Consider the following 11,401-nt stretch of genomic DNA (forward strand, 5'->3'; position numbering starts at 1 on the left):
GAAATCGCTCAACAAGTTTTTGGCGCCGTTGCCGAGGAACGCCAAAATTTTTAACAAAATTTTAGATTTTTCGTGTTTTATTTCGAATCTAGGTTTAAACATACTTATTTTAACTTTTGCAATTTATTAATTTTAATTTACTAATTTATTTATTTTTCAAATTCTGTTTTGTAGGTAGTTTCGGTTCGTGTACGATTTCAGGTTCATGTGCAGTTCTCGAAGTTCAGGCATTGTACCAGAACCTATAGACCCGGAAATTGAAAAAACCATTAGAAAGAACAAGAAAAACAAGAAAAACAAAAACAAAACCCCATTAAAGACAAATACTGAGCCAGTTTTTATGGCAGACCCACCAACACTTATGGACTACGCTAGGCCAGGGGTGGCCGGTGTAACCAATAGTATCGTTAGACCCAGAATCACCGCAAACCAATTTGAAATTAAGCCAACATTGCTTAATATGTTGCAAAATAACGTAACATTTTACGAGTTACCTAACGAAAATCCTAACACCCATTTAACAAATTTCCTTAAAATTTGTGACACTTTTAAAATACCAGATGTGACTGCCGAAGCAATCAAACTTCGACTATTTCCTTTCACTTTGAAGGATAGAGCCAAAGAGTGGTTAACTTCAATGCCAGCCGCAACGTTTGCAACTTGGGAACAATTAGCCCAAGCATTTTTATCAAAATATTTTCCTTTAACAAAAACTGCAAGAGTCATCAAAGAGTTAACATCTTTTTCTCAAAATGATAATGAAACTCTTTATGAGACTTGGGAACGTTTTAAAGAACTTCCACGTTTATGCCCCCACCACCAATTACCCGCTGAACTTTTAATGCAAACATTTTACAATGGATTAAATCCTACAACTAGAGGTTCATTAGATGCTATGTCGGGAGGGCTATTTATGAAGAAGACATCAGCCCAAGCAAGAGAACTTTTGGAGGAAATGGCAATCAACAGCAGTATGTGGCCCGCGGAACGTGGACATATACCGGTGGCGAAACCATCATCCTCAGCCTCATCATCAGTTAAAGGTATAGTGGAACTTGATCCAGCCGCGATGTTACAATCCCAATTTTCTGCCTTATCGTACAAAATTGATAAGTTTATGGCACCACGCGATACCAATGGTAATCCAATCCAAACGGATGTGGATTATGAAAATATGAGTGAGATCGAACAGGTAAATTTTGTCTAAGGGCAAAACCAAAATAATAACCCTTACTCTAATACTTATAATTCTGCATGGAGAAATCATCCTAACCTTAACTGGAAAGATAACAATACCAATAATGCAAGTGCTAATCAAAATCATACCAATAATTATCAAAATCAGACAAGAGATACGATTAGCACTTTATCTTCTAAAATCGACAAATTTATAGATGCTATGAGTGGAAAAGTAAGTAATCACGACGATGGTTTTAAATGGATCGAGAATAAATTCGATCAGCTTATTAAAAACCATTCATCTAGCATCCATAATTTGGAGGTCCAAATTGGTCAACTTGCTAAATCAATTCCATCCCGAAAAGAGGGAAGTCTTCCCAGCCATACGGAAGAAAATCCGAAAGAGCAGGTAAAGGCTATCACTATTCATTCAGGGAAAAATTATCTAGGTCCGGAAATGCCTGGAGATGCAACATTACCATGAACTGATTTACCAAAGTCCAAAGAAGATATCTTAAACACAAAAAGTTCACCAATTGACTTAGGTACAAAACCATTTGTACCCAAACCACCTTTTCCGCACAAAGTCCGAAATAAGGACTATGACAAACAGCTCTTAACGTTTTTAGACAAACTTAAAAATTTGCACATTAATTTGACGTTCATGGATGCAATCACGCAAATTCCTAACTATGGTAAGTTTTTAAAGGATTTAATTTCAAAGAAAATCAGTTGGGAAGGAATTTCATCCATTTCGTTAACTGAAGACTGTAGTTCAATTGTGTCAAGTAATTTGCCCACTAAACTCAAACATCCCTGATGTTTTACTATTCCGTGTAAGTTTGGAGATATTGAATTCCCAAGTTGTTTTTGTGATTTAGGAGCAAGTATAAATTTAATGTCATTGTCTATTTTTAACAAGTTAGGTTTAGAAGAAGATATCAAACGTACCAATACGGTTTTGCAATTAGCGGATCAAACCACTAAGAGACCATATGGTATAATTGAAGATGTTTTAGTCAAAGTCGATAAATTTATTTTTCCTATCGATTTTGTTATATTAGATTTTCCATATGACGTTAATTGTCCACTAATTTTTGGTAGACGGTTTATGAACACAGGACGTGCTCTAGTTGATGTGTCGGAAGGGAAAGTAGTTTTGCGGATAGGAGAAGATAAGATTGAGTTTGATATGAACAAAGCGATGAAATATCCTATGGAGGAATTCGCTTGTATGAAACTTGATTTAGTTGAAGAATGTGTCAAAAAAGTTATACAAAAAGAAGAAATAATAGAACCTATAATGGGTGAGGAATTGGAAGATAAGGACCCAGAGCCTTTGATTCGAGAAGATGGACCAGTTCCGCCTTCGATTTAATACCCCCTAAATTAGAACTTAAAGAATTACCCAGTCATTTGAGGTACGCTTTCTTAGGCGAAGGCGATTCTCTACCTATAATTATCTCTAACAAATTAACAAATGATTAAGAAGAAAAATTGAAAGACATTGTTAGAAATAGGATAGGAAGTATGGGATGGAAAATTTCAGACTTAAAAGGAATTAATCCTAGCATCATAATGCATATAATTCACTTAGAAGAAGATAAGCCACCTAAAGCGGATAAGCAAAGATGCTTAAATCCGAACATGAAAGAAGTAGTCAAAAATGAGATTACTAAACTTTTAGACAATGGAATCATTTATCCGATCTCGGATAGTGAATGGGTTAGTCCAATCCATTGTGTACCTAAAAAGGGAGGCATAACTGTTGTAAGGAATGACGAAGGTGAATTGATACCTACGCGAACCACCACCGGTTGGAGGGTTTGTATAGACTATAGGAACCTAAACAAAGCAACTAGGAAAGATCATTTTCCTCTACCTTTCATTGATCAAATGATCGAAAGGATAGCTGGTCATGCATTTTATTGTTTCCTAGACGGTTATTCCGGATTCTTTCAAATTTACATTTACCCGGATGACCAAGACAAAACAACCTTCACATGTCCTTATGGAACATTTGCATATAGGAGAATGCCCTTTGGTCTATGTAATGCACCAGCAACGTTTCAATGTTGTATGACAGCAATATTTAACGATTTCATTGAAGATATCATGGAAGTTTTTATGGATGACTTTTCAGTTTATGGAGATTCTTTCGATGCATGTTTACAGAACTTAGATAAAGTATTGTCTAGATGTGAAGAAACGAATTTAGTATTAAATTGGGAAAAATGTCACTTCATGGTAGACGAAGGAATTGTTTTAGGTCATAAGATATCTGAAAAAGGTTTAGAAGTGGATAGAGAAAAGACTTCAGTTATAGAAAAATTACCCCCACCAACTACTGTTAAGGGAGTAAGATCATTTTTAGGTTATGCAGGTTTTTACAGACGGTTTATAAAGAACTTTTCTGTAATCTCCAAACCACTTACTAATTTGCTTATGAAAGATTCAACTTTTGATTTTAATGAGGATTGCTTACAAGCTTTCAATACATTGAAAACAGCTTTAGTCGGTACACCTATAATATCGAAACCCGATTGGAATTTACCTTTCGAAATTATGTGCGATGGAAGTAGAACATTCTAACGGCGATCGATTTAAGGTTAATGGTAATCGATGTAAAATTTATTACGAATGAGCTCCAATTCAAGCAATTGAATTTCTGGACGAATTCTATGAAAATTAATTTGTTTAGTTTTCATGATTTTAATTTTTGGTTTTTCTTGTCTTTTGTCTTGTCTTTAATTTATTAGTTATATAATTAATCTTTATTTTTAGTTTTGTGTACAAATAAGTTTTGTAAAATAAAAATCAAATTTAGTCATGTTTTGAAATTTATTTCATAAAGAATAAAGTGTTTTTGAAAAATATGTATTTAGAAATGTCAGTTGAGATTCTCCATGTTCCAGGATTTGAGAATTCTCAGTTGAGATTCCAGAAATCTCGTTTGAGATTTTTTGTATTTTAACATTTTAAAATCTCAGTAGAGATTCCAGAAATCTCAGTTGAGATTTTCAGTCGGTTTTATCCAAAAGGTATCAGTTTGACGCCTTTTCATTTTCAACAGACATAACATTTCACTTATTTCACCTATATATTCCTGTAGATTCAGGATTCTTTCATGACATTTGATCTCTTTTAGATTTCTGAATTTCTTTCTTCAATTCTAAATCCTACAGACACCATCTTATTTCACAAACATGACCAAATCTCTGAAAAATGCTAGGAAGAACACTTCTGCTCGAAGGAAGCGTGTTGATATCTCTTCACGCTATGGAGCATGGTTTCCAACCTACAATCATGATGAGGGGAAACGATATTTGCAGTTTAGATATGCATAATTTTGTGGCATGTTGTATCTAGACGAGTTCCTGAACGAAGAACTCGGGATAAGAGATGACATGAATCGCTATCTGACAAATTTGGGATGGACCAAGTTTGCTTCCATGAAGTTTCCTATTATTGGAAACTGGGTACTAGAGTTTCTGTCTACCGTTCGTTTCGTCAATAAGAGGCGTTTCGTCTCAGTTTTCGATGTAAGTGTAAGATATTCACTTTTGGATATCCTGAACTTCATAATTGGTTTGGTTTTCCACCACGGGACACCACTCCACATCATCCTGGCAGAAATATGACTTCTACAGATATCTGGAGAATGTTGACGGGATTTTGGAGATTCAATCCACGTCTTGCCTACAACAAATCAATTAATTCTAACTCCATGCCGTTTCTTCACAAATTTCTCTATCATAGCCTATTTGGTCGAGTCAGAAGCAGTGTCATCCAGGATACCGATTTGTATGTGCTAGGTGATATTTTCCAAGGTAACACAGTTGATTCCTCAAAGATTTTGATGGAGGGATTAGTTGCCGCTTCCCGTTCGAAGAATCGAACAATAGGGTTTGAGAATATTATATGTGGAATAATCCTAGAAACCAAGGGATCAGTTTCTGTTCCTTGGACTGATAAGGAACCATTTCCTATTCTTAATTACGAGTTTCTAGAAAATGAGGGACTTGTCAAGAGAGAGTTTCGTTCTGGTCCACAATTTCTTTCTCTTGAAGAAAGACAAATCTTCATTCAAGTGAAGATTAACAGGGCCAATGCATGCCGTATTCCAATTCATAGGGATGCTGCTTAAATCTATTTTGTTTAATTGTATATATTATGTATATGTTTGGTGTTTATGTACATAGATGTTTCGTTTTTTTTCATAAGGTATTTATTGTAATTATTGTTCATAATGAATAAAATGTTCCATTCTCTTTTTATCATTACTGTCTTTTAATTCAGAAAAAACCTTTGTTTTTCCTTCAATTTAATGTTTCAGTTTTGTTTGTTTAAGTTTCAGGAACTTACCTTCACATTAATGATGCATAATTACAAGAGGAATTGAATTAATCATGTTAAAATTGTCGAAAACAGTCCAATTTTTACCTAGAAATTCCAGAATCTCAGTTGAGATTCTGAAATCTCGGTTGAGACAACAAGAAATAAAATTTTCAGCCGAATTTCTCCCCCTAGAGTACTTGCTGTCGCGACTGAGATTTTCAAAATCTCAATCGCGACACGCGGATGCTAAGACGGGATTTGGACGGATTTTTGCCCTAACTCCTATTTCTACTCTAATTCCATACCTATTAATCTCCCCTATTCAATACTTACTACTTACACCTATTTATATCACCTCTATTTATACCAATCAATCATCTTTTACTCTTCCCAACACAAAGATTCAGTCATCTTCCCCATAAATCTTTACCCTATTCATCTTCTTCTTCCCTAAATCACCACCATTATCTTTTACTCTTCCTTTCATTCTTTCAAATTTCTTAATCTCATCCACCAAAATCACACAAAAATGCCTAGACAAAAGACTGTTGCTAACAAAACCAAAGAAACTGAAGCCAATAGATTACGGGTTCAATATGATGCACAGTTCGATATTGCTACGGAAGCGGAGGGCAGAAAATATCGCCGTTTTTCTAATAGCAAGATAGAATTCATCGACATGCCTTTCCTTGATACCGAAATGGTAAACATATTTTCTTTTACCGAACGTATTGATGAATTTTTAACAGTTCTTGGTTGGAAAAAATTTGCTAGTATGCGTTTTCCTCATGATGAATCGCATATAATAGAGTTTTTAGTCACTCTTGCTTATGACCTGCGTCGTAGTCTTATTTCTTTTCAAAATAATGGTATTCGTTTTGAGGTCGGGTATGCGGCAATGAACCGATGGTTTGGTTTTCCTACTCGGAATTTTTATTCCAAACCAAAGACTTTTAACGCACACACGGTTTGGCACTCTTTAACCGGCTTAGATGTTTTTCATCCGAAGAACACTTCTAGTAAGTTACTTAAGGATAATTGTATCTTTTTCTTTCACAAGTTTTTATCCTTTTCTTTATTTGGTCGGGTTGAAAGTTCAAAGGTGCAAGTCCGAGATTTGTTTGTGTTGGATAGTATTTTTAAGAATTTGACCGTTGATAGTATTGAGATGCTATTTACTAATTTAGTTCGAGCTTCCAAGTCCCGCAATAAGAAAATACCAATGGGTAATTTAATTACCGGCATTGTTTTGGGTGCTCGGGGTGAATTAGCAGATTATCAAAATATGCCTCATGTTGGTTTACCTTCCTTGGATATCACGGCACTTCAAATAGCCAATTTATTGAAGAAATTAGGACCACCCGCATTTATCTCCTATGAAGATCGTACAAGACGTGTTTTTGCTACTTTGGGTGGTGAAGCTTCAAGTTCTCAAGGTTTAGGTGCCCAAGATGATGATGAAGAAGATAATGAGGAATTTGATGAAGAAGAGGAGGAGGAGAATGTTGATGCCAATGCACAAGAGCAAGCAAATGTGGAACCAAATGTTGAAGAACAAGTTGGATGGCAACGTGTTTTGACACAAATGAACGAGCATAACCGTCACATGAATTTACGGTTAGATGACGTAGTTGCCAACAATACCGAAATGAGTTCGAGGATAAACACCGTGGATGCCAATATCACTACGTTGAGACGTGAGCACAAATCTACTCGTCGCCGGATGCTTTCATTTTTTCGACGCCAAGGAGTTGAGACTACGCCTTCCCCATCGAGTTCACCTTGATAGGTTTTATCCTTTCTATCTTTCACTCATTTTCGGTATTATGTTTTGTTAAGTTTGGTACAATCTTTCTCATTTTGTTTCGTACCATTATCTTTATTGTTATGTTTGGATGATATCGTACTATATTTTTACATTCTAATTCGTATGGTTTAATTTCGTACTATTTTTCGTGTTTTTATCGCTTTTTGCACCTATGAGGACATGGTCCAAATTAAGTATGGGAGGAGATATTTCATATTCATTTTAATCTTAAGTACGAATGAATGCAACGAATGAGATTGAATGCTATTTATTTAAGTATAAATGCATGTTATTAATGTTTAAGTAAAATATATAAAGTAAAGTATACAATGCAACATTTTCAAAACAGAAATGCAACATTTTTATATTAAGTGCAAAATTTTTCAAAAATAATGACAATTTTTCATAAACATATTTTTGTTAAGTATATATTTCATATGTTTCAACAATTCAATTTTCAAAAATAATGTTTAACATATTTTAAGGTTATCATTATCGTTAGAAATGATATTTCTATACGGGCAATATTTTTACAAATATTTTTACAAATCTCCGATACGATTTTTTCAAAAACGTCTTGAGTAAATGTATATAAGTAAAATTTCTTTAGTTTCAAATCTCTATTTTATATCATGAGAGCATGATAAATATGAATCTTATTTTCAATTTTTAATTAGGTTTATAGGCATAAATCGAACTAACAACTTTAGCTTTTTAGCTCGGTATGATTTTTCCGTCTTACATTAAAAACCAATTGAAGTTTTTAAGGAAACTTTAGCCATAATACATGTTGAATTTCAAGTCAATATAGGATGAATGTGCTATTTCTCTTTTCCCAACTTTTAATTTTTCATTTTTTATAACTCGTGTTAATTCAATCAAGTAGTCGTATTCTTAACTTTTGGCCACGATTGAGACCAACCTTATCACAATCGAGGTATGAAAGGGAAGAACATTAAGTACCGTTTACTTTTGGCCACGATTGCGACCACCCTTATCACGGTCGAGGTATGAAAGGAACGTTAGAAATTAAAGCAAAATTAAACGTGATAACTTGGGGAAAAATCCTTGATCGGAGCCCTTCCCTGTGAGGCGCCGTTGGGATCGGTCGGGGACACTCCGATGCCAAAGTCAGTAACATTTATGAGAATAAACTGTAAGCACAAAAGTAGAGAATCAGTAAGTGTACCTTTGATCCTAGGAAGCTGGGGTATTTATATAGGTTTCTGTAACCTTCAGCATTAATGGGGAAGCAGGTGAAGAGTCATGTCATTACTCATCTTTAATTGCTATCAATTCTCCATTAATCCCATCATTTGTCCTTGAAACCCCTCAGAGTTAGAGTATTCGAACAGTCAAGTCTTTATTCCCCTTTAATGGCTATTAATTGCCATTTAATTGTATTTATTCCCATTCATGGATGGTAATAAAGGTGTCTTTTGGTATTCTTAGATCCGTCAAGGCGTATGTACGCTCTCCTTGAGAACAATGGTGGGTCTCGTCATGGTCCACGTGGCGTGGCATAATGCTAAAGACTCATTCCTTTTCCTCATTATTTGCATATTCACCCATGCATTAATCCTGCATTAATTCCACATTAATCATGCATAAATATCTCTTTTAGAAGGAATAATGGTTTGCCATTATTTCTATTAATTTTCCTTTATTCTTGATTCTAGAATAATTTGGGTTGTTATCAGAAGCCCCCCCTAAAGGTATAAAAAGCTCTCTAGGGCTGTCTAGATGGTGTTTTATTTTTCTATCTTGGAGGAAAGTGTTGAAACACCTTTCCACATGATTTTGATTTGACAAAATTATTTAAGTAATTGATAAAAAATATTCTAACACATTAAATTTAAGGATAATTAATTTATTAGTCCCTATATTTTGACAAAACACACTGTTTAGTCCCTGTATTTTCAAAAACACATGATAAAGTCCCTAACCTTTTTAACGATGAACTGTTTAGTCCCTAACGTTTTTCTTGGTGAACTGTTTAGTCCCTGTCGTTAGACTCTCATGAAGATTTTGTTAGTCAATTTAGATTTGCGTTCTTCTTTTCCTTTCCTTTAAACTCTAATGCATCTGAAATCAACTTTCAGTGTTCTTCTTTTTTATTTTCTTCTTAATCGTTCAAATTCGTAAGCATTGGGTCTTTTTTTTTCTTGTTCTCCATACAAATAGCTTCTTCTTTTAAATTGGATTTTCTCTTCTAAAGTTTGAAGGTAAATAGTAAAAGGTAATTTAGTCATTTCCGAAGTCATAAACGGTAAAAAAAATCTAACAAATAGAAGGAAGGACTAAACAGTTCATTGAAAAAAAGGTTAGGGACCTTACCATGTGTTTATGAAAATACAGGGACTAAACAGTGTGTTTTGTCAAAATATAGGGACTAATAAATTAATTACCCTAAATTTAAATGCTTTGATTTATTTATACTAATGTGTTTGTTCAATGTTGAGTTTATTTATCTATAAGACATTAAGATATAAAATCTAAAAGCCCATGAGTGGAAGTCAAGCCCAAGTCAACATGATCAAGACCTCACGGCCCAAGAAGACGAAACGTGGCCATTTGAAGCAAAACGACGACTCAGCATGAAGAAGGATCGAGAAGACTTCTAGCAAAAGCTTCAAGAGGAAGCTGCTGAGTTAAGCGACAAGCAGTCAGGACAGCGGCAGACAAGAATCAACTTCTAGACAAAGTATTTCTACTTTGGGTAAAGTTCAGAAGGCGCAGGAAGCTGTCTCGTGGACTTTGCCTTAAATGTCGAAACATTCTGTTTCAAGGACGAAAAGCTGCCGTGGACAGAAGATGCGTGAATCCTATTGGCCAACGACGCTGAGCACGCCTAGAGTGACAACGACAGGAAGCCGTTTCCCTCCAACGGTTATTTTGAAATTCGAAATGACCGGTGCCTCAAGTGTCACTATATAAAGGCCCTTCATTTGCTTCATTCGATGCAGATCTTCAACTAGTCAAAACGCTGACCAAATCTCTACACAAAGTTCTGTAAGAAAAGCAAAGCAAAACCTTACACCAATTTCCATATTATTGTGTAAAAGTCTAGAGTGATTTCAATCATCTAAAGTGTCTTAGCAATTGTTGTTTAGGACAAACACTTTATCATTTCTAGAAGAATAGAAAGGAGAGGCTGAGTACTCGGTTATAGTACTCAGCGGTAGATATAGGAGTGAGTAGAGGTATAGAGGAAGGTACTCTTGTATACTCAGCTTCTATTGTAAAAGGTTTCGTGCTCTACCTTTAAAGAGCTCAGTAGAGAATTCAAAAAGCTCGGAACGAGTTCCGGGGACTGGACGTAGGTGGAGAGGTCGAACCAGGATAAGTCTGCTGAGTAATATCTTTCTAACCCTTAAAATCCTTTACATATTGCTTGCTATAAAACTGACTAAGTAACGAGCTCACGCTGAGTTAAGTGTACTAAGAAGCTGAGTTCAGGAATAGACTCTAAGTGCTATTTCCTGACTCAAGGAAAGAAACAGACTTAGTCACAAGTTGACTAAGCTTGTGTCTTCAATCTACTTAGTCACGCTGTGTAATCCTTTTCATAAGAAAAGAAGTCAGCCTTAACGGACAAAATTTTAAATAGTTCCTATCCCCCCCCCTTGGAACTAACTTGTCACGTTATAAGGGACCAACAAGTGGTATCAGAGCCTAAAAGCTCACTGAGCAAGGTTTAACTACCTTGAGCTGATCCCCACTATGGCTGAGAACAGCACTCGGTTCCTCCCAGGAAATCAGACAACTCAGATTTTACCTGAGGGGCTGTCCATTACTCGGCCTCCTCTATTCTTCGGGTCTAACTATACCTTTTGGAAGAATAGAATGAAAAATTTCATTCAGGCAACAAATATGAGTGCATGGCTATCTATAGTCCAAAGCCCTTTTGTTCCTGTTGAAACTATTGACGGCCAAACGATTGTTAAAGCTGAGACTAGATGGACAGAAGATGATCTCAAGAAGCTACAAAATCATGCTTCGGCTATAAACATGCTTCACTGTGCATTAGATGCTGCAGAATACAACAAGATTTCAGGTTGTGAGTCAGCACAGGAG

At 35.4% G+C, this 11,401-nt stretch overlaps 1 non-coding gene across 1 annotated transcript; it reads right to left on the reverse strand.

Moving 5' to 3' along the window:
- Nucleotides 1-718: 718 nt before the first annotated feature.
- On the reverse strand, nucleotides 719-825 carry LOC136216115 (small nucleolar RNA R71). The gene has a single exon (XR_010683106.1). It is a non-coding gene; the product is annotated as a small nucleolar RNA R71 (small nucleolar RNA).
- Between the last annotated feature and the right edge of the window lie 10,576 nt (nucleotides 826-11,401).

The sequence above is a fragment of the Euphorbia lathyris genome, chromosome 1, assembly GCF_963576675.1.
Source record: "Euphorbia lathyris chromosome 1, ddEupLath1.1, whole genome shotgun sequence".
Classification (NCBI taxonomy): domain Eukaryota; kingdom Viridiplantae; phylum Streptophyta; class Magnoliopsida; order Malpighiales; family Euphorbiaceae; genus Euphorbia; species Euphorbia lathyris.